This window comes from Lepus europaeus, chromosome 23 (genome assembly GCF_033115175.1).
Source record: "Lepus europaeus isolate LE1 chromosome 23, mLepTim1.pri, whole genome shotgun sequence".
Classification (NCBI taxonomy): domain Eukaryota; kingdom Metazoa; phylum Chordata; class Mammalia; order Lagomorpha; family Leporidae; genus Lepus; species Lepus europaeus.
The window spans coordinates 21,128,420-21,148,342 of NC_084849.1; the positions used below are offsets into that span (position 1 = coordinate 21,128,420).

A 19,923-nucleotide genomic window follows, 5' to 3' on the forward strand; every position below is an offset into this window, starting at 1 on the left:
TAAGTGGACACGTGATCTGCACACACAGCAGCAAGTGACTCATCCATGACGAGTGGAATTCTGATATGTGCCACAGCGTGGGTGAGCCTTGAGGACAAAGCAAGCTGGACACAGTGAACAGATGCTACGGGCCCACTATGTGCAGGATCCTGAGTGGGCAGATTTGAAGAGCCAGAATAGAATGCAGGTCTCTGGGCTGGGTGTCACTGTTGAGTGGGGTGTCATTTCCAAGGCCTGCCATAATGGATGCCACACGAGGAGGGTTTAAGAACCAGAAGCAAGGGGCCGGTGCTGTGGTGTACTGGGTAGAGCTGCACCTGCAGCGCTGGCATCCCATATAGGTGCCAGTTCCAGTCCCAGCTGTTCCGCGTCCAGTCCAGCTCCCTGCTAACATCCTGCAAAAGCAGTGGAAGATGGCTCAGTGATTGGGCCCTTACACGCACGAGGGAGACCCAGAGGAAGCTCCTTGCTTTGGACCGGCCCAGCTCCAGCTGTTGCAGCCATGTGGGAGTGAACCAGCGGATGGAAGATTTCTCTCTCTCTCTTTCTGTAACTCTGACTTTCAAATAAATAAATAAATCTTAAAAAGCAAACAAACAAAAAAACAGAAGCATACTGACACGATTCTGGAAAGTAGAAGTCCAAATGCAGGGTGTCGGGAGCTGTGCTCCTCTGAAACCTGGCCTGTCCCTGGGATTCGGTAATCTCGGGGGTACATGCCAGAGGGTGTGTCTTGGATGTGTGGGTCTCCCCGTGCTCCATCCTCACGCGGCATTTCCTCTGTGCGTTCCCGTCATCCTCCCTCTGTGTGTGTCCGTGTCCAGATGTCCTTTTCACGAGGACAGCAGTCAGTCAGCACCCATCCCAGTGATCTCAGCTTGACTGCAGCTGCAAGGCTGTTCCAAGTCAGGTCAGGTTGAGACTTTTTTTTTTAATATTTGGTTATTTGAAAGGCAGAGTTACAGAGAGAGAAAGAGAGAGAGAGAGAGAGAGGGAGATCTTTGATCCACTTGTTCACTCTCCCGTAATGGCTACAGTGACCAAACTGGGCCATGCTGAAGCCAGGAGCTTCTTCCGGGTCTCTTCTGGGACTCGGGTGCTGGCGCGGCAGGCTGTGGCTTTCCCTGCTATGCTCCAACGCTGGCCCCTGGGTTGGGGCTGTAGCACACTTTTGTGAGGCCCAATCCCATCTCTCACAGATAGGCTCAGAGAGGCAAGCGTTTGGCTTAGCCATTAGGATGCTGCTTGGGACACTTGATTTCCATAGTGGAATACCTGGGTTTGTGTCCCAGCTCTGCTCCCAATTCCAGCTTCTGCAGTGTGCACCCTAGGAGGCAGCCGAAGTGACTCAGGTACTTGGATTCTTGCCACCCATGCAGGAGACGCAGGCTGAATTGCTGGTTCCTGGTGTGGGTCTGCCCAGCCCAGTCTCTTGACTGTTGCTGGAATATGGCACTGACCAGGAGAAAAGAAGAGACACAGCGAGAGAGATAGCTTCCATCCACTGGTTCAGTCCCCACATGGCTGCAGCAGCAGGCGAAAACCAGGAGCCAGGAACTCCACCTGAGGTCTCACTTGAACTGGCACCAAATGGGATATAGGCATTGCAGGCGGCAGCTTAGCCCCCCTGTGCCAAAACACCAGCCCCTAGCATGTGGAATGTTTAAGAGCAATTACTTTCTTTTTTCATTTTTAAACTTTTATTTAATGAATGCATTTTTACATGGATACAACTTTAGGAATACAGTGGTTCTTTCCCCCATACTCCCCCCCCCCCTTGCTCCCATCCTACCTCCCATTCCCTCTCCCATCTCCTTCTTCATTATGGTTCATTTTTAGTTTGATTTTATATACAGAGGACCAACTCTATGCTAATCATAGACTTCAACAATTTGCCCCCACATCCACACAAAACATATAGAGTACAGCTTGGGGAGAGAATTTGCAGTTAATTCTCATATTACAATTCAATAGGGACAGAGGTCCAACATGGGGAGCAAGTGCACAGTGACTACTGTTGTTCCTTTAACAGTTAACACTCTTTTTATGATGTCAGTGATCATCCGAGGCTCTTGCCATGGGCTGTCAAGGCTATGGAAGCCTTTTGTGACCATGGAATTTGGACACGGCCATAAGCAAAATGCATGTTCTCTGCTCTCCCTTGAGAGAAGAATGTCTCCTTCTTTGATGGCCCTTTCTTTCCTCTGAGGTCTCGCAGAGATCCTCCATGTAGGATTTTTTTTCCCCCAGGGTCTTGTCTTTCCATGCCTGAAATACTCTCGTAGGCCTTTCAGCCTGACCAGGAAGCCTTAAGGGTTGATTCTGAGGTCAGAGTGTTATTTACTGTGAAAGCTGTGTGGACTGCTTCCCATGTTGATCCTTCCTTCCTTTTTGATTCTATTATTTTTACCGAGTACTTGATGTTATTTATACCATCCCTTTTAAACTTAGGCCGGTCTATTTGTTGCCTTTAACATTTAATATGATCTTTGGGACAGTGAAGATGGCATTTATATCACCAGTTCTTATGGGTTTGGAGCCCCGTGATTAGTTCTTAGGGGTAAGTCTGTATGCCTGTATGCAGAACTGTACTGTTTTACAGTCTTAGACTACCTCCTCCATCTCTTATGCCCTCTCTTATTTTTGACTGGAATCTTTTTCCAATGCCTTAAAATACATATAATTAACTCTGTGTTACATGGAGAGTTCAGCATATAGTGTGAAGTAGAGACGTGAGAGAGAAAGAAAGAAAACAGAGGAAAAAAACCAACAAAACAAAAAGGATATACACAGTAAAACGTAACAGTGGTAAACTGGCCCTCGACAATCAGGTCAAGGGTTCTTGAAGACATTAATTCTAAAAGTGACAATTTCGCTTTTGTAGCTTTAATTTTAGCTGCGCTATTAATTCTTCCAAATCAGGGGGAACATATGGTGTTTTTCTCTTTGGGACTGGGTTATTTTACTACGTATGAAGTTTACCAGCTTGCTCCATTTTGTTGCAAAGGACTGGATTTCATCCTTTTTCACTGCTGTGTAGTATTCCATAGTGTACATATCTCACAATTTCTTTATCTAGTCTTCAGCTGATGGACAATTAGGTTGCTTCCATAGCTATTGTGAACTGAGCTGCGATAAACATGGAGGTGCAGATAGATCTTTTATTTGCTGATGTCATCTCCCCAGGGTAAATTCCCAGGAGGGGATGGCTGGGCCACATGGTAGGTCTGTATTCAGGTTTTTGAGGTATCTCCATACTGTTTTCCACAGTGGCTTTACCAGTTTACATTCCCACCAACAGTGGGTTAGGGTGCCCTTTTCCCCTCATCCTCTCCAGCATTTGTTGTTTGTTGATTTCTGTATGCGGGCCACTCTAACTGGGGTGAGGTGAAACCTCATTGTGGTTTTGATTTGCATTTCTCTGACAGCTAGAGATCCTGAACATTTTTTCATGTGTCTGTTGGCCATTTGGATTTCTCCTTTGAAAAATGCCTGCTAAAGTCCTTGGCCCATCTTTTTATTGGGTTCTTTGTTTTGTTACTGTGGAGTTTCTTGATCATTTTATAATTCTGGTTATTAATCCTTTATCAGCTGTGTAGTTTGTAAATAATTTCTCCCATTCTGTCAGTTGCCTTTTCACTTTCCTGATTGTTTCTTTTGCTGTAAAGAAACTTCTCAATTTGAGGTAATCCCATTTGTTCATTTTGGCTTTGACTACCTGTGCCTCTGGGTCTTTTCCAGGAATTCGTTGCCTGTTCCAGTGTCTTGAAGGGTTTCCCCTAGGCTCTTGATTTATTTGATGGTGTTGTGGTATAGATTTAGATCTTTAATCCATGTTGAGTGGATTTTTGTATATGGTGTAAGGTAGGGGTCTTGCTTCATACTTCTGCATGTGGCCATTCAGTTTTCCCAGCACCATTTGTTGAAGAGACTGTCCCTGTTCCAGGGGTTGGTTTTAGCTCCTTTGTCAAATATGATTTGGTTATAGATGTTTGGATTGATTTCTGGTGTTTCTATTCTGTTCCATTGGTCTGTCCATCTGTTTCTGTACCAGTACCAGGCTGTTTTGATTATAACTGCCCTATAGTATGTCTTGAAGTCTGGTATTGTGATGCCTCTGGCTTTGTTTTTATTGTCTAGGATTGCTTTAGCTATCCGAGGTCTCCTGTTCCTCCGTATGAATTTCAGCATCAGTTGTTTCTAGATCTGGGAAGAATGTCTTTGGTATTTTGATTGGTATCGCATTGAATCTGTAAATTGCTTTTGGAAGAATGGACATTTTGATGATATTGATTCTTCCAATCCATGAACATGGAAGACTTTTCCTTTTTTGTGTGTGTGTGTCATCTTCTATTTCTTTGTTTAATACTTTTTATTTTTCATTGTAGAGATCTTTGACATCCTTGGTTAAATTTATTCCAAGGTTCTTGACTGTTTCTGTGGCTATTGTGAATGGGGTTGATCTTGGAAGTCCTTTCTCAGCCATGGCATTGTCTTTGTATACAAAGGCTGTTGATTTCTGGGTGTTGATTTAAGAGCAATTACTTTCAAGTGAGAAGTAGTTTCCTGTTTCGGAGGTATTCGTGGAGGGCGCCCATTCTCTTAGACACCTCACCTGCAGCCCATCCCCAACATTAGTTTCCCTTCTTTGCCTCCAGTGAGTATCCCAGGAAAGGCCCAGTTCCCTCCCCTGGGATAAAGCCAGCTTCTGGCACCGCTGCTTTGTGCCTGTGCGTTCTCGGTAAGCTTTCCAGAAAAGTGTCGTTGGTTTCCAGTGTCAGTTTCCAGGTTTCATAATTGTTTTAGGAGTAGAGGGCCCAGGAAAATAGGATTTGAGGTAGCCTCAGCTTGATTTGGTTAGACTCGTCCTCCACAGACTTTTACCCACGTGATTTGACTCAAAAAATGGAGTGGATGATCCCCAAGGAGAGCGTTGTCCCTCTTCTCTCCCGTGGTCCGTTGAGGAAGATGTCTCAGGTTCAGTGTAAGGAAGGCTTCCGCTCTGTGCCTCACACCGTGGAGCGCCTCCCGGGCCGGGAAAGCTATGGATCCAAGAGGCATCCGAAGTCATACGAATGTCCTTGCTGGCAGGCTGCCCTGCACAGGGCTCTGACAGAAGAGTTCTGAGCTGATGTGGAAAGTGAAAGCGTGGAGATACTGGCTTGTTTACCTCCTGTGTTCAGACTCTCCTGAGCTCAAAGCAGTTTTATTTGTATCTCGCTGGCGTTTTACGTTTCTGTTTTACTTTCAGAAAATGCAAAGTGCAGATACTGTTCATTGGCATTTGCCCTTAAAAAATAAATAAATAAAGACTTTTTAGTACAAGATTAGCAAGATACTAGAGCCGTGGTAATTGGATGTCTTTCGGGTAATAAACCACTCAAGTTTATGAGTCACGTTCACAGAAAGCCCTCCAGGTTCCCTTTCTACAATAAACATAAAATCCTCTGCCCAAAGTGCAGGGCACAGCGAGGGAGAGGAGAACAGGCAGAAAGGAAAACCCAGAAGGTCTCAGTGGGGAGAGTCAGTGACCTTCTGAGCTCCAGCTCACGACGCACGCCCAGTGCGCAGCGCCCCGCTGAGCCTGGCAGAACCAGGCCGCGGTGACCTGACTGTGGCCTCCTGGACTCACAGGGCCTGCTGCCCTGTGTTTACTGGATGTAGCCCCAAAGTCGCCATGGTCATGAAAAGGAACAACAGTGGTATGTTTAGAAAAGATGCTAGTGACAGGAAGGGCTTTCTGTAGCAGAAGCGTCTCTTGGGAGTTCCTTGCTGCCTGGCGCAGCTGGTAGGAGGCTCTAGAAGAAGCAAGGCGGGGCAGGGACTGCAAGTCTCAGCACAGAGTGGGCGCACTCGTCACCGGTGCAGACCCCGAGCCCGGCGGTGGGAGAGAGCCGCCCTGTGCTGGCCCTACTCAGAAGCAGCCTTGGGTGGCGCCTGTGGCAGCAGCTGTGGGACTGATCCCACACCACGGCAGATAAAGCCCCTCATGGAAGCAGCTCCCTGTCTCCTTCCTCTGCCCCCTAATTACTTCTTTTATTTTTGATTTTGTGGACTCTGCTGTGTACTTTTAGTTTATTTAATTTTTTATTTATTTTTATTTGAAAGTCAGATCTATCCACTGATTTACTCTGCAAATACCCACAACAGTCAGGGCTGTGCTAGGCCAAAGCCAAGACTGAGCCCAGGTCTCCCACACAGGCATCAGGGGCCCAGGTACTCACAGGTGCAGTCAGAGCAAGCTAGCATTGGGAGTGCCATCAGCAGTCAAACCCAGCACCCTGGTACGAGATGCAGGCATCACTGATGGTATCTCACCTGTTCTACCAGATGCACACTCCAGTAGTTTTACTTTGAGCTCCTTAAAATATTTTTGGAAACTGAAGAATATATATGTATGTATGTTTTTGTTTGTATTAGTTTAACAAAAATAGCTGAATTAATATATGTAGAAAAGCAGGTTATTTATGATTTGAGAAAATGTTATGCAAGTCCTGTTCTTCTATAACAGTTGTGTTTTTTTTTTTTTTTTAATAAAGATTTATTTATTTGAAAGGCAGTTATAGAGAGGCTGAGGCAGAGAGAGAGAGCCTTCCATGAGCTGGGCCAGTCTGAAGCCAGGAGCCAGGAGCTTCTTCCAGGTCTCCCACGTGGGTGCAGAGGCCCAAGGACTTGAGCCGTCTTCCACTGCTTTCCCAGGCCACAGCAGAGAACTGGATTGGAAGTAGAGCAGTCAGGGACTCAAACTGGCACCCATATGAGAAGCCAGCACTGCAGGCGTGGCTTTACCCGCCTACACCATAGCGCCAGTCCAGTTTCTTGTTTGTTTGTTTAATTGATTGATTTGTAAGAGTCACAGCAAGGAGGAGACAGATCTTCTGTCAGCTGATTCATTCCCCAAATGGCTAAAACAGCCAGGGCTCTGCCACACTGAACCCAGAAGTCCGGAGCTGTTTCCAGGTCTCCCACGTGGGTGCAGGGGCCTAAGCACTTGGGCCATCTTCTGCTGCTTTCCCAAGTGCACTAACACGAAGCTGGGTTGGAAGTGGAGCATCTGGAACACACTAGCACCCATGTGGGATGCTGGTGTCACAGATGATGGCTTTACCCACTACACCACAGCACTGCCCCCAAACAGTTCTTTGATTACAAATTTTTAAAGGGGAAAAAGCCATTGTTTGCAGCTCTATCCAGGTCATGGGAACAGGGGCCCAAGTAATTGGGCCGTCATCCTCTGCTCTCTGAGGTGCATGAGCAGGGAGCTGCTGCGACTCAAACCGGCACTCACATTTGGGATGCCGGCATCACACGCAGCGATCTAACCTGCCCCATGACGCCAGCCCCACCAGATGCTCTTTGTCATCAGGAAGCTCTGTCAACCCAGTCTTGGGGCCGCTGTGGTGTAGTGGGTATAAAGTTGCTTCCTGTGATGCTGGCAGCCTATATGGGTGCTGGTTCAAGTCCCGGCAGCTCCACTTCCGATCCAGCTTCCTATTAATGTGCCTGGGAAAGCAGCGGAAGATGGTGCAAGTACTTGGGACCCTACCACCCATGAGGGAGACCCAGAGCAGGCTCCTGGCTCCAGGCTTTGGACTGGCCTAGCTCTGGCTATTGCAGCCATTTGGAGAGTGAACCAGCAGATGGAGAATCTGTTTCTTTCTCTCCCTCTTTTTCTCTGTAACTCTGCCTTTCAAATAAATAAATAAATCTTAAAAACAAAAACCCCTTAGTCTTCTGTTAGACCCATAGCACCCTCCTTGTGCATGTGCGAATGAACATGTGTGTGGGAAGGACCAGAATCTGGAGGGCTGGGCATGGTGGGCCCTGCTGCACAGGCTGGGAACTCACGGGAGGCTTTGGATCCCAATGCACACAACCATTGTAGTGCTTGCTCAGGTTGGAGCTGAGGTGACCGTCCTTGGGCCTCCATAGCCAGCGTAAAGGAACTGTTCACTTCCCAAGCAGTCACTTTTGCTCAAAGATGCGCCTGGCGGGGAGAGGTGGAAAGAGGAATGAAGCAGCTCTTTCCATTTGCCTCTGAGTGGGAACCTGCGGCTCCTGGCGTCTGGGAGGTGTGTGTTTATCTCCTGGCTAAGAGTACGGTGATGTTCAGGTTGGTGAGTTAGCCATCTATGGTGCAGTTGAACAGGTGTAGCCATGTGCACCTGCTTGGCAAATAGGTGGGGCTGTTACTCCTGGGCATGGCGGGTCAATGTTGTATCCCAGTTGTCTGTCAAGACCAGTGAAGTTTATCAGCTGCTCAGACCTGGGCTGGTGACAGCTCTGTCAGGTTCCAGATCAGTGCACAGACTTGCTGTAGTGTTGGAATTAGCCAGATGTTTTGGGAATTGTTTGTCAATACAGTGAAAGTTTACCTGATGTTACCCTCATAGACTTCCTTATAAACACATTGTCCAGAAAACCAATGGTACACTAATGTAAATCTCTTTTTTTTTTTTTTAAAGATTCATTTGTTCATTTGAGAGGCAGAGCGAGAGACAGATCTCCCAACTGCTGGTTTACTCCCCCAGATTGCTGTAATAGCTAGGGCTGGGCCAGGCGGAAGCCAGGAGCCAGGGACCCCATTTAGGTCTCCCACAAGAGTGGCAGGGATCCCGGAACTTGGGACATCTTCCGCTGACCCCTCTCCCCACCAGGCGCATCAGCAGGGAGTGGAAGTGGAGCCGCTGGGCTCAAACCACACTCTGGTACCGGGATATCTGCGTTGCAAGCAGTGGCTCAATGCCCCATTTGCCGCAGTTCTGACCCTGAAAGTGAGACGCTTCCAGCAAAGTTTTATTTTAACTATTCGGGATGGGAAAATTTCAACTTAGATTAGTGACATTTTCCCATAAAGATATTTCAAACACAAAAGCAAAACGATTAGCAGTGAAAACCCAGCGGTCTACCCTCTATTCCAGGAAAGCAGGCATTGTGAATACCACAGAGAGAGTTGGCATTTTCTTCCCAGGGCACGCAGTGTGTCCTCCACACCTGCCCTGTAGGTCTGCTCTTGTATTCCCCATGCAGCTCTGCAATGCATGGTTTCCCCCACTGTCCTGAAAGGCCTGGTCAGTGCTGGTGTGTGCACCTCTGCCTCACTCTCTCTCACCGTGGACGTCAGTGCCTCTGGGCGTGGCGGATAGCCCAGTGGTCCCGCACGCGTGTTTGAGGCTCTGTGGAGCATGAGTCATGGGTTAGGAACACCTCCACAGCTGTTAGCCGCGTACTCGCCCAGGCTCAGTGGTGGCGTCAGTGTCTCTTGTTTTGGGTGTGTTTGTCAGAAATGCCACAGAAGCAGTGCTAAGATCTCAGTGCACCCAGTAAAGATTTTTTTTTTAAAATAATTTATTATATTTGAAAGGCTGAGTTACAGAGAGAGAGAGAGGGAGACAGAGATACTTCCATCCGCTGGTTTACTCCCCAAATAACCGCAACAGCCAGGGCTAGGCCAGGCTAAAGCCAGGAGCCAGGAGCTTCTTCCAGCACTTGGGCCATCCTCCACTGCTTTCCCGGGCCTTTAGCAGGGAGCTGGACCAGAAGTGGGGCAGCAGGGAATTGAAGCAGCACCCATACTGGATGCTGGTCTTGCAGGCAGAGGCTTAACGGGCGATGCCACAGCGCCGCTGCTCAATAAGGATTTTGGTTGCACGTGCAGAGTGGCGTGGCTCTCGTCTGTCCCTTGATCCCTGCATTAACGTCTTTGGGCTTCCCTCCGTGAGGTTGCCCTTTCTGTCTGGAGTTGGTAAGGATTTTGTGGGGGTTGCTGTGAGGCAGCGTTAGTACCCTCTCTTGCACCTGCACCTCCAGCCCTGATGGGACGACAGGGTGTGGGGCCACCCCACTGTCTCATGCAGTAAGAGGTCGGAGGACACAGGGAAGCAGCAGTTTGCAGACATTGGATGCCAGGCGGTGCGGGACGCAGTGCGTGGGGAGAGGGAGCCAGCAGGTGAGGGCAGCATGACAGTGTTCCCACCTGAGAAGGCAGGGAGAGCCCAGGCAGAGCCCGCCGTCCCTGAGTGCTGCTGGGGACCTGGGGAGGTCAGCGTGGCCAAAATTCACAGCACAGAGCACCAAGGAGGGGAAAGTGACGCAGCTGGGGGTCCACAGGGGGACTGGCCCTGGGCCCCCCACAGGCCTGGGGTCCTCCCTGTGGCTGGGGACAAGTGCCACAAAGGCACAGGCAGAATTGTCTGGGGACTTGACAGGGATGGGAACAGGAGTGGAGAGACTTCCTCCTGCACAACGCGGCTGGAGTCCCTGCAGGGGGCCCTCGGCGGAGGGGCTGAAGGGGCCTGCACCAGAGCAGCTCCAGCAGTGCCTCTGTCCAGCCCTGTCGGGTCCCTCTGTGTTCCCCAAGCTGAGTCCTCCGGGGGTCACTGGATCCTTAGGTCAGCCATGTCTTCCATCAGTCTCACTGTGTACCACGAGTCCTCACAGCCAGCACTGCTGCCCTGAGGGGATGCCCCTCACCCCACCACCACAAGGACCCTCATCCAGGCTCCATTGTCCCTCCCAGGCCCACCACAGCTCCACCCACAATGTGGGCATTGCCTTTGCTCCAAACTTGCTCTGAGTGTTTTGGAAAGAAGAGAAGGTGCTTTTTGGCCCACAGTTAATTTCTCTTACGGTTTGTGTTTCTGTGTTGTGTGATTTAAGAAGTGTTGGGGGCTGGCGTTGTGGCATAGTGGGTAAAGCTGCTGTCTGTGGTGCCAGCATCCCATATGGGCGCCAGTTTGAGTCCTGACTGCTCCACTTCCAATCCAGCTCCCTGCAAATGGCCTGAGAAAGCAGCAGAAGGTGTGCAAGTCCTTGGGCCCCTGCACCCAAGTGAGAGACCCAGAAGAAACTCCTGGCTCCAGCCCAGCTCCAGCTGTTGCAGCCATTTGGGGAGCGAACCAGCAGATGGAAGATCTGTCTGTCTGTCTGTCTCTCTCTTTCCCTCTCTCTCTCAGTCTGCCTTTCAAATAAATAAATATTTTAAAAAATAGATGCCACCCCCCAAAAAAAAGAAATTTTCTCATTTAAGAACTAGAAGAACGTTCTTCAGTAAAGTTTACAAAAGTTTGGTTGTTTATTTTTAAAGCTTTAATTTGCCTGGAATGGATTTTTGTGGCTGGTAAAAACTAGGGATCAAGTTTGTTTTTCTTTTTTAGTGTATGTGCTGCTGAAGCGAGTGCAGTTGCAGTTTGTTTTTCTTTTGAACTGGAAAATTTTTTTCTTAAAAAAGTTTGTTTATTTTTTGTTAGGTAGAGACAGACAAAGAGGGTTCTTCCATCCACTGGTTCACTCTCCAAATGGCCACAAGGGCAGGGACCAGGCCAGTCTGCAAGCAAGAGGCAGGAATTCCACCTGGATCTCCCGCATGGGTGGCAGAGGCCCGGCAGAGGAGCCGTCGGCTGCTGCCTCCCGGGGCTGCTTTAGCAGCGTGGGAGAATCGCAGCCAGCGGCAGGAATTGAATCCATGCCATGGGATGTGGGACAGAGGCGTCTCAGCAGCTCGGCCACGTGCCTGTCCTCTCTCGCTGAACAGTGCGTGTGTGCTCTGTGGCCCTTGGGGAACAGTGGGTGTGTGCTCTGTGGTGGGGAACAGTGGGTGTGTGCTCTGTGGTGGTGAACAGTGCGTGTGTGCTCTGTGGCCCTGGGTGAACAGTGCGTGTGTGCTCTGTGGCCCTTGGTGAACAGTGCATGTGTGCTCTGTGGCCCTTGGGGAACAGTGCGTGTGTGCTCTGTGGTCCTAGGTGAACAGTGCGTGTGTGCTCTGTGGTCCTTGGGGAACAGTGTGTGTGTGCTCTGTGGTCCTTGGTGAACAGTGCGTGTGTGCTCTGTGGCCCTTGGGGAACAGTGCGTGTGTGCTCTGTGGCCCTTGGTGGTGAACAGTGCGTGTGTGCTCTGTGGCCCTGGGTGAACAGTGCGTGTGTGCTCTGTGGTGGTGAACAGTGCGTGTGTGCTCTGTGGTGGTGAACAGTGTGTGTGAGCTCTGTTGTCCTGTTGGTGAACAGTGCGTGTGTGCTCTGTGGCCCTTGGTGAACAGTGCGTGTGTGCTCTGTGGCCCTGGGAGAACAGTGCGTGTGTGCTCTGTTGCCCTGGGAGAACAGTGCGTGTGTGCTCTGTGGCCCTGGGAGAACAGTGCGTGTGTGCTCTGTGGTGGGGAACAGTGCGTGTGTGCTCTGTGGTGGTGAACAGTGTGTGTGAGCTCTGTTGTCCTGTTGGTGAACAGTGCGTGTGTGCTCTGTGGCCCTTGGTGAACAGTGCGTGTGTGCTCTGTGGCCCTGGGTGAACAGTGTGTGTGAGCTCTGTTGTCCTGTTGGTGAACAGTGTGTGTGTGCTCTGTGGCCCTTGGTGAACAGTGCGTGTGTGCTCTGTGGCCCTGGGTGAACAGTGCGTGTGTGCTCTGTGGCCCTTGGTGAACAGTGCGTGTGTGCTCTGTGGCCCTGGGAGAACAGTGCGTGTGTGCTCTGTTGCCCTGGGAGAACAGTGCGTGTGTGCTCTGTGGTGGGGAACAGTGCGTGTGTGCTCTGTGGCCCTTGGTGAACAGTGCGTGTGTGCTCTGCTCTGTGGCCCTTGGTGAACAGTGTGTGTGTGCTCTGTGGCCCTGGGAGAACAGTGCGTGTGTGCTCTGTGGTCCTTGGTGAACAGTGCGTGTGTGCTCTGTTGCCCTGGGAGAACAGTGCGTGTGTGCTCTGTGGTGGGGAACAGTGCGTGTGTGCTCTGTGGCCCTTGGTGAACAGTGCGTGTGTGCTCTGCTCTGTGGCCCTTGGTGAACAGTGTGTGTGTGCTCTGTGGCCCTTGGTGAACAGTGCGTGTGTGCTCTGTGGCCCTTGGTGAACAGTGCGTGTGTGCTCTGTGGTGGTGAACAGTGCGTGTGTGCTCTGTGGTGGTGAACAGTGTGTGTGAGCTCTGTTGTCCTGTTGGTGAACAGTGCGTGTGTGCTCTGTGGCCCTTGGTGAACAGTGCGTGTGTGCTCTGTTGCCCTGGGAGAACAGTGCGTGTGTGCTCTGTTGCCCTGGGAGAACAGTGCGTGTGTGCTCTGTTGCCCTGGGAGAACAGTGCGTGTGTGCTCTGTGGTGGGGAACAGTGCGTGTGTGCTCTGTGGTGGTGAACAGTGTGTGTGAGCTCTGTGGCCCTGGGTGAACAGTGCGTGTGTGCTCTGTGGCCCTTGGTGAACAGTGCGTGTGTGCTCTGTGGCCCTGGGTGAACAGTGCGTGTGTGCTCTGTGGCCCTGGGAGAACAGTGCGTGTGTGCTCTGTGGCCCTGGGAGAACAGTGCGTGTGTGCTCTGTGGTGGGGAACAGTGCGTGTGTGCTCTGTGGCCCTTGGTGAACAGTGCGTGTGTGCTCTGTGGCCCTGGGTGAACAGTGCGTGTGTGCTCTGTGGCCCTTGGTGAACAGTGCGTGTGTGCTCTGTGGCCCTGGGAGAACAGTGCGTGTGTGCTCTGTTGCCCTGGGAGAACAGTGCGTGTGTGCTCTGTGGTGGGGAACAGTGCGTGTGTGCTCTGTGGCCCTTGGTGAACAGTGCGTGTGTGCTCTGCTCTGTGGCCCTTGGTGAACAGTGTGTGTGTGCTCTGTGGCCCTGGGTGAACAGTGCGTGTGTGCTCTGTTGCCCTGGGAGAACAGTGCGTGTGTGCTCTGCTCTGTGGCCCTTGGTGAACAGTGTGTGTGTGCTCTGTGGCCCTGGGAGAACAGTGCGTGTGTGCTCTGTGGTCCTTGGTGAACAGTGCGTGTGTGCTCTGTTGCCCTGGGAGAACAGTGCGTGTGTGCTCTGTGGTGGGGAACAGTGCGTGTGTGCTCTGTGGCCCTTGGTGAACAGTGCGTGTGTGCTCTGCTCTGTGGCCCTTGGTGAACAGTGCGTGTGTGCTCTGTGGCCCTTGGTGAACAGCGCGTGTGTGCTCTGTGGCCCTTGCTGGTGGACAGTGTGTGTGTGCTCTGCTTAGCACTGACTGAGGACAGTGGTCAGGCTAGTGGTCCTGTGTTTCCAGTGCAATGGCCATTAGATATGCATAGTTATCTCCCCGTAAACACAAAGAAAACGAAAGGCCGCTTCCTTGGTCGCCCTGGTCCCCTGTCAGTCGCTCAGTGGCCACGCGTGCCCTGTGGCGGCCACACTGCACAGCGCCGACCATCCGTGCTGCAGAGGCCACTGTGGAGAAGTCCCGGGAAGAGAGGCAGTGCCCGGCTCCTGGACTCGGCTGCTGTGTCCTCACAGCCCTGGGTAGCTTGTTGTGGTCCTCCTGTGTTTACGGCGGACTGAAGGTCCGTGCAGGTGTCTTGAAGCTTAATTAGACTTAGACAAGCTTTCCCTCCAAGACGTCCTCCTGGGTAGTGCTGTGCTCTTTATACTGAATTGGCCACTGGGCTTGGCGTCACAAACGTAGCTGCTGTTCATATTTTGGGGGCAAAACGTTCAATGGGGGCTCGAGAGAGAGGAGGGGGCCGGGGTTGTGTGCAGCAGGTTAAGCTGCCACCTACAGTGCCAGCATCCCACGTAGACGCTGGCTCCTGTCCCAGCGGCTCCACTTCTGATCTAGCTCCCAGCTAATGCACAGCAGAGGATGCCCCAAGTGCTTGGGCCCCTGCACCCATGTGGGAGTCCTGGATGGAGTTCCTGCCTCCTGGCCGTCTGGAGCGTGAGCCAGGGGAGGGAAGGTATCTTTCTGTCCTTCTCTACCTCTCTGTAACTCTGCCTTTCGAATCAATAAGTAAATCTTTAAGAGCGAGATGGAGAGCAGGACTGGAGGCACTGATTGTAGAGTGCCTGAGGGAGAGCAGAGACGGGGAGTCTCTGTGGGTGGGAGTGTAGAACGGGAGAGCTCATCTCACCCTTACCTTCTCACACAGGAGCGATCCGTCCCAGAGGAAGAATCTAACAGCGCAGCAGGGAGAGGTGAGAATTATTAAGGCACCGCCCTTCGGTGGGCAAAGGAGAGAGGGTCCCAGACGGCACCCCCGTAATACTCAGAGCGAAGCTGGTAAGCGGGGCCGGGGCCTGACCTGGACTCATTTTACATCCGAGCGTCTGCCACTGTGAGGACAGCCGTGGTGGCCCTGCACTCTGGCCCCCGCCTTCCACCTGCCGCCTCTGCCTTCCCCAGCCTTCCCCTGCCCCGGTTCTGAACTGCTTCTGGCAGGCCAGGGCTCCGACATCCACAGTCAGGGCCATTAAATTGCAAGGGGAAAAAAGCAGTCTCAGGGAAGTAAAAGAGCGTGGGGGTGCTGAACCCCACACTGGGGAGCGCCCATAACTTGGCCGCTTCAGGAGTCTGGTCCACCTCCTCAGGCCGTCGCACCTGTCCTCCCTCTCCAGAGCTGGCCGCCTCCTGCGGCCTGCGTGTCACACCTTGGTCTTACCTCAGCTGCAGGTCTGATGGCCTCGAGGTCCCCTGTGCTGAATTCATGAGAAAAGGAATCGCATTGGCCCAGATCACAGCGCCACCTTCTGAGGCCTGGCCGCCCAGTGGTGTGGCTGCCTAGCTGTCCTTGTACTGCCTTGGCCTGGTCAGCTGTAGCTGGGAGGGGGTCACCTTCGGGACACAGCTGCGGGCCGGGCCTGAGCCGCGGGCCCTCAGGAGGGGCGCGGGGTGGAGGCATGCTGGCTGGCACGGTCATCTGTCCAGCTGTTGGAATCGTGTGCGGGACCGGAGACGAGGGCGTCTCTGAGTGTGTGAGCTTTCTCTTACAGACTTTTGAACACTCAGTTTAACTTTCTGCTTGTCTGTTTTTATTGGTTGTGTTCTATTTATTACAACATAAACCCTCTGCAAATTCTTGTGGAATGAATGACTTCTGAAATGATGAATAAGAGCTGTTCTCTCCCCCTTGAGTCCATATCAATTTTATTTTATTTCTGCATTTTTGGTTCAAAAAGAAAATGGCTTTTCTTCAAAACACTCTATGTATTTTTTTTTTAAGTCAGACCTTTGGCAAAACGCTGCCAGGCATGTTGGAATCCAGATTTGTCCACCCGTCCCACTTAAGGGTAGAGTTCTTCTGGGATCTAAAGTTAGCTTAGATTTGAAAACATTTTATTTAATATAAATGTATTGAGGATATTTATATATTTAAGAATTATTATCATTCCCCAAAGCCCCAAGGCACAATTGCTACAAACTTAATAAATATCTTGAGATTGGATGAAAGTCATTTGGGAAGCAAAGTGTTTCCTTAATGCCAGCGAGTGCCTGCAGTGCGCTTGGGTCCAGATGCTGGGCCTCATTCGCTGCGTGCAGGCGCCGTTAGCCTGTCAGTTCCCTGCTGTCTGCCATTATTTAGTAGCAGGAGAGGCTGTGAGCGCTGTGCTCACTGGCAAAGTTGAAGGAGGATTTGACGTGGAGAAGAGTGCCGGCCGTGGTCCCTGTCTGGAACATCCGAGGTCAGAAACCACAGGATCACGCGGTTGTAACTGAAGTGTTGACCTCCCAAGGTTAACGCGCAGCCATGGTGGCCGAGAGCCGCCCTGCGCGTCCCCGTCCTTTGCACTGGCCGTCAGCTGAGGTCCCAAAACACAGATTCAGACTCTGTCGAGGGTGCTCTCCCTGTGCAGGGAAGCGAGTGGGGAGACGTGCGGTGCACCCCGGATGTGCCGAGGCGTTAGCGGGGCAGAGGACACGCGTCGTGTCTGCCGAGGCCACGGGGGCTGCGCCGTTGTGCTCCTAACCCTCGCCTGAGCCTCGGAAGCCGTGCGCACTTGCTCACCTCGCGTTCCGTCTTCACCGCGACAGCAACACGCAGAGCGTCTGTGCTGTGCGGGGCTGAGGGGCTGCTGGAGTCCTGGACACCGAGATGGGTCCATGTCCTTGTGCTGACAGCAGGGTAATGCCGTTCGCCTCTTGCCTGCTCGTAGCCTGAGCCACGGAGCTCGCCCACTCCAGGTCCCAGGGTGGCAGTGGTCTCCAGAGGTCAGTGCCTGTGGTTTTCTAGGTATGAATGTTTCTTCATCATCATCATCATCATTATTATTAAGGCAAAGTTGCAGAGAGAGGTCTTCCATCAATGATTCACTCCCCAAATTGCTGCAACAGCCAGAGCTGGACCAGGCCAAAGCCAGGAGCCTGGAGCTTCATCCAGGTCTCCCACGTGGGCGTGCAGGAGCCCAAGCACATGGGCCACTGCTTTCCCAGGCCGTTGGCAGGGAGCTGGGTCGGAAGTGGAGCAGCTGGGACTGGAAACATTGCCCATATGGGGTGCCGGCACTGCAGGCAGCAGCTTCACCTCCTACGTCCCTATGGGTGTGTTTCCCTGTGTACCTGTAGGGCCACAGTTGTGTCGCACCAGCAAGGACGAACGCTCGTGAGTTACCACACAGTGATCCACTCTCAAGCTGTCGGGCTACTTTTAAAGATACTAGGATTTTATTTAGGGCTTTACCGTCTAGGTCCACAAGCGAGTGGGCACATCGTCTCCTCAGGCTGTGTGTTGGTGGAAGGTTACGATTAGCATCTGAACTGGTCTGGTGTCGTTTTTTCTTTTTGTATGTTGCAAACTGCGTGAAAAGATGGAGACTGGCTGGCCCCGGACGTCTGGTGAGGGCTGCGAGCCGTCAGGGCCGGGGTGTTTGGAGAGAGCCGGGGGAGGGCCGGGTTCAGCTTCCTTCCCTTCTTGCACCGTTTTGGCACTTGACCGTTTTCTTCCGAGCTTTTGACTTCTTCTCCTCACCGTTCATATAATGTGTTGTCGTGCAGTCGGCACTGCGGCTTCCCCTCGTTCTCCTGTCCGCTCTGGAACGGTGCACGAGCGTGGCCATGGCGGGGAGGGCTCGGCCGCGGCCCCCGCTGCTGCGGCTCTGGAGCTGCGTGAGTGCTGCTTCTGCGTCCTCGCAGGCTGACGTAAACCTTCCCGGGCAGTCTGCTCCTCAGTGGCTGCCGCGTCTGTGCTCCGTCTCCCTCCTGCCCCACCCCCGACCGCGCGCGGGACCTGCTCAGACGTGGGCTGCTTTGGTTTTCTTCTCCTTGGAAGACTTTGTTTTTCTTGATCTCTTGAACATTATTTTCTTTCATATCTGACTTGTCTTATTCCCTCCCTTTTTTCTGTCCATCACTCTTTTCCTAATTTTTTAAAATATTTATTTATTTGAAATACAGAGGTAGAGAGGTAGAGAGGGGGAAGAGAGAGAGAGAGAGAGAGAGAGGTCTTCCATTCAGTGGTTCACTCCCCAGATGGCTGCCCCGGCTACAGCTGAGCGGATCTGAAGCCAGGAACTTGTTCCAGGTCTCCCACAAGGCTGCAGGGGCCCAGGAACTGGGGCCGTCCTCCAGTGCTCTCCCAGGCAAAGTAGCAGTGAGCTGGATCAGAAGTGGAGTGGCCGGGACACAAACCGGCGCCTGTGTGGGATGCTGGTGCTGCAGGCCGGGGCTGTAACCCCCTCACTTCTTGAATTGGCAGCCTAGCTCCTGACTAGCCTCTCTTCATTCCTGACACGGGAGGGTGCTTTGAGAAGTTCGTGGAAGCTAGAATTAAGACGGTGTGTGTTTCCGTGAACATGCTGCACCCTGTGTGCCCGGAGCCCCGTGTCACACCCTGGCCCTGACGCCTCCTCACTGGCTGGGCTTCCTGCAGCTGCACAGCTCGGATATCAACATTTATGGCCCAAGTGGTTCTCTAAGATACTGCACCTGCTGACGCTATTCTTCAGCTATTACAAATGCACTTGGCCTCTGCACCTGTGACTTCCACACCCACAGATTCAGCCGACCACATACCCGATTTCCTAAAATATGAGGAGCAGAGAACTGCGACTGCACTAGGCATGCATGGACTTTTCTCCCTGTCATTGTTCTCTAGACAGCACCACAGTGAGGCCACGCAGGCGGTGTTAGAATGGACGGGGCCACAGTCAAGGGCACGTGTGCTTGGGTCCTGTTTTGTTTCATCTGTAAAGATTTATGTATTTGAGGGTCAGCACTGTGGCGTAATAAATTCAGCTTCCTCCTACAGTGGTGGCATCCCATGTGGGCGCCAGTTTGAGTGTTGGCTACTCCACTTCCAATCCAACTCCCTACTGCTGGCCTGGGAAAGCAGTGGAAGATGGCCCAAGTTCTTGGGCCCCTGCACCCACATGGGAGTCCTGGAGGAAGCTCCTGGCTTCAGATTGGCCCAGCTCCAGGTTGTGGTCATTTGGGGAATGAAGCAGCAAGTGGAAGACCTTTCTCTCTGTCTCTCCCTCTGTCTGTAACTCTGACTCTCAAGTACATAAAATGTTTTTTAAAATGTACTTGAAAGACACAGAGAGGGAGAGAGAGATCTTCTATTTGCTGGTTCACTCCCCAGATAGCTACAATGGCCAGGGTGGGGTGAGGCCAGAGCCAGGAGCTTCAACTGGGTCTCCCACATGGGTGTCATGGGCACAAACAATTGAGCCATCTTCTGCTTTCCCAGGCCATAGCAGGGAGCTGGATCAGAAGTGGAGCAGCCGGGACACGAACCGGTGCCCATATGGGATGTCAGTGCACAGGTGGTAGTTTTACCTGCTACATCACAATGCTGGCCCGAGTCCTTAAAATAATTTTAAAGGCAAAGATAGAAAGAGCTCGAGCCAGCTTCCACCCACTGGTTCACTCCCCAAATGCCACAATGACCAGGGCTAGACCAGGCCAAAGCCAGGAGCCCAGAACTCCATTCAGGTCTCCCATGTGAGTGGCAGGGGCCCAAGCCCTTGGGCCGTCTCCCACTGTTTTCCCAGGCATGTTCACAGGGAATGGGTTGGAAGTGGGCAGCTGGGACTTGAACAGGGGCTCATATGATGGGATTCTGGCGTTGTAGGCATTGGCTTAACGCACTGCACTGTAACACCGGCCACGGGGGGAGGCCTTTTGCAAACCCCATGCCGTTTTATGTGAGGGACCTGAGCATCCAAGATTGGGGAATCATCAGCCCCTCGTGGGTTCTGGAGGACACCTGTCGTCTACGGACGTCCTGTCAGGTGTGCGCGG

The 19,923-nt window shown here is 52.1% G+C and overlaps 1 long non-coding RNA gene across 1 annotated transcript in view; it reads left to right on the forward strand.

The window, feature by feature from the left end:
• Window positions 1-16,082, forward strand: part of LOC133752004 (uncharacterized) — a 58,801-nt gene extending 42,719 nt beyond the window's left edge. The window contains exon 5 of the long non-coding RNA XR_009864880.1: window positions 14,837-16,082. This is a non-coding gene — a long non-coding RNA (uncharacterized LOC133752004). The remainder of the gene's footprint in view (window positions 1-14,836) is intronic.
• The last annotated feature ends 3,841 nt before the right edge of the window (window positions 16,083-19,923 follow it).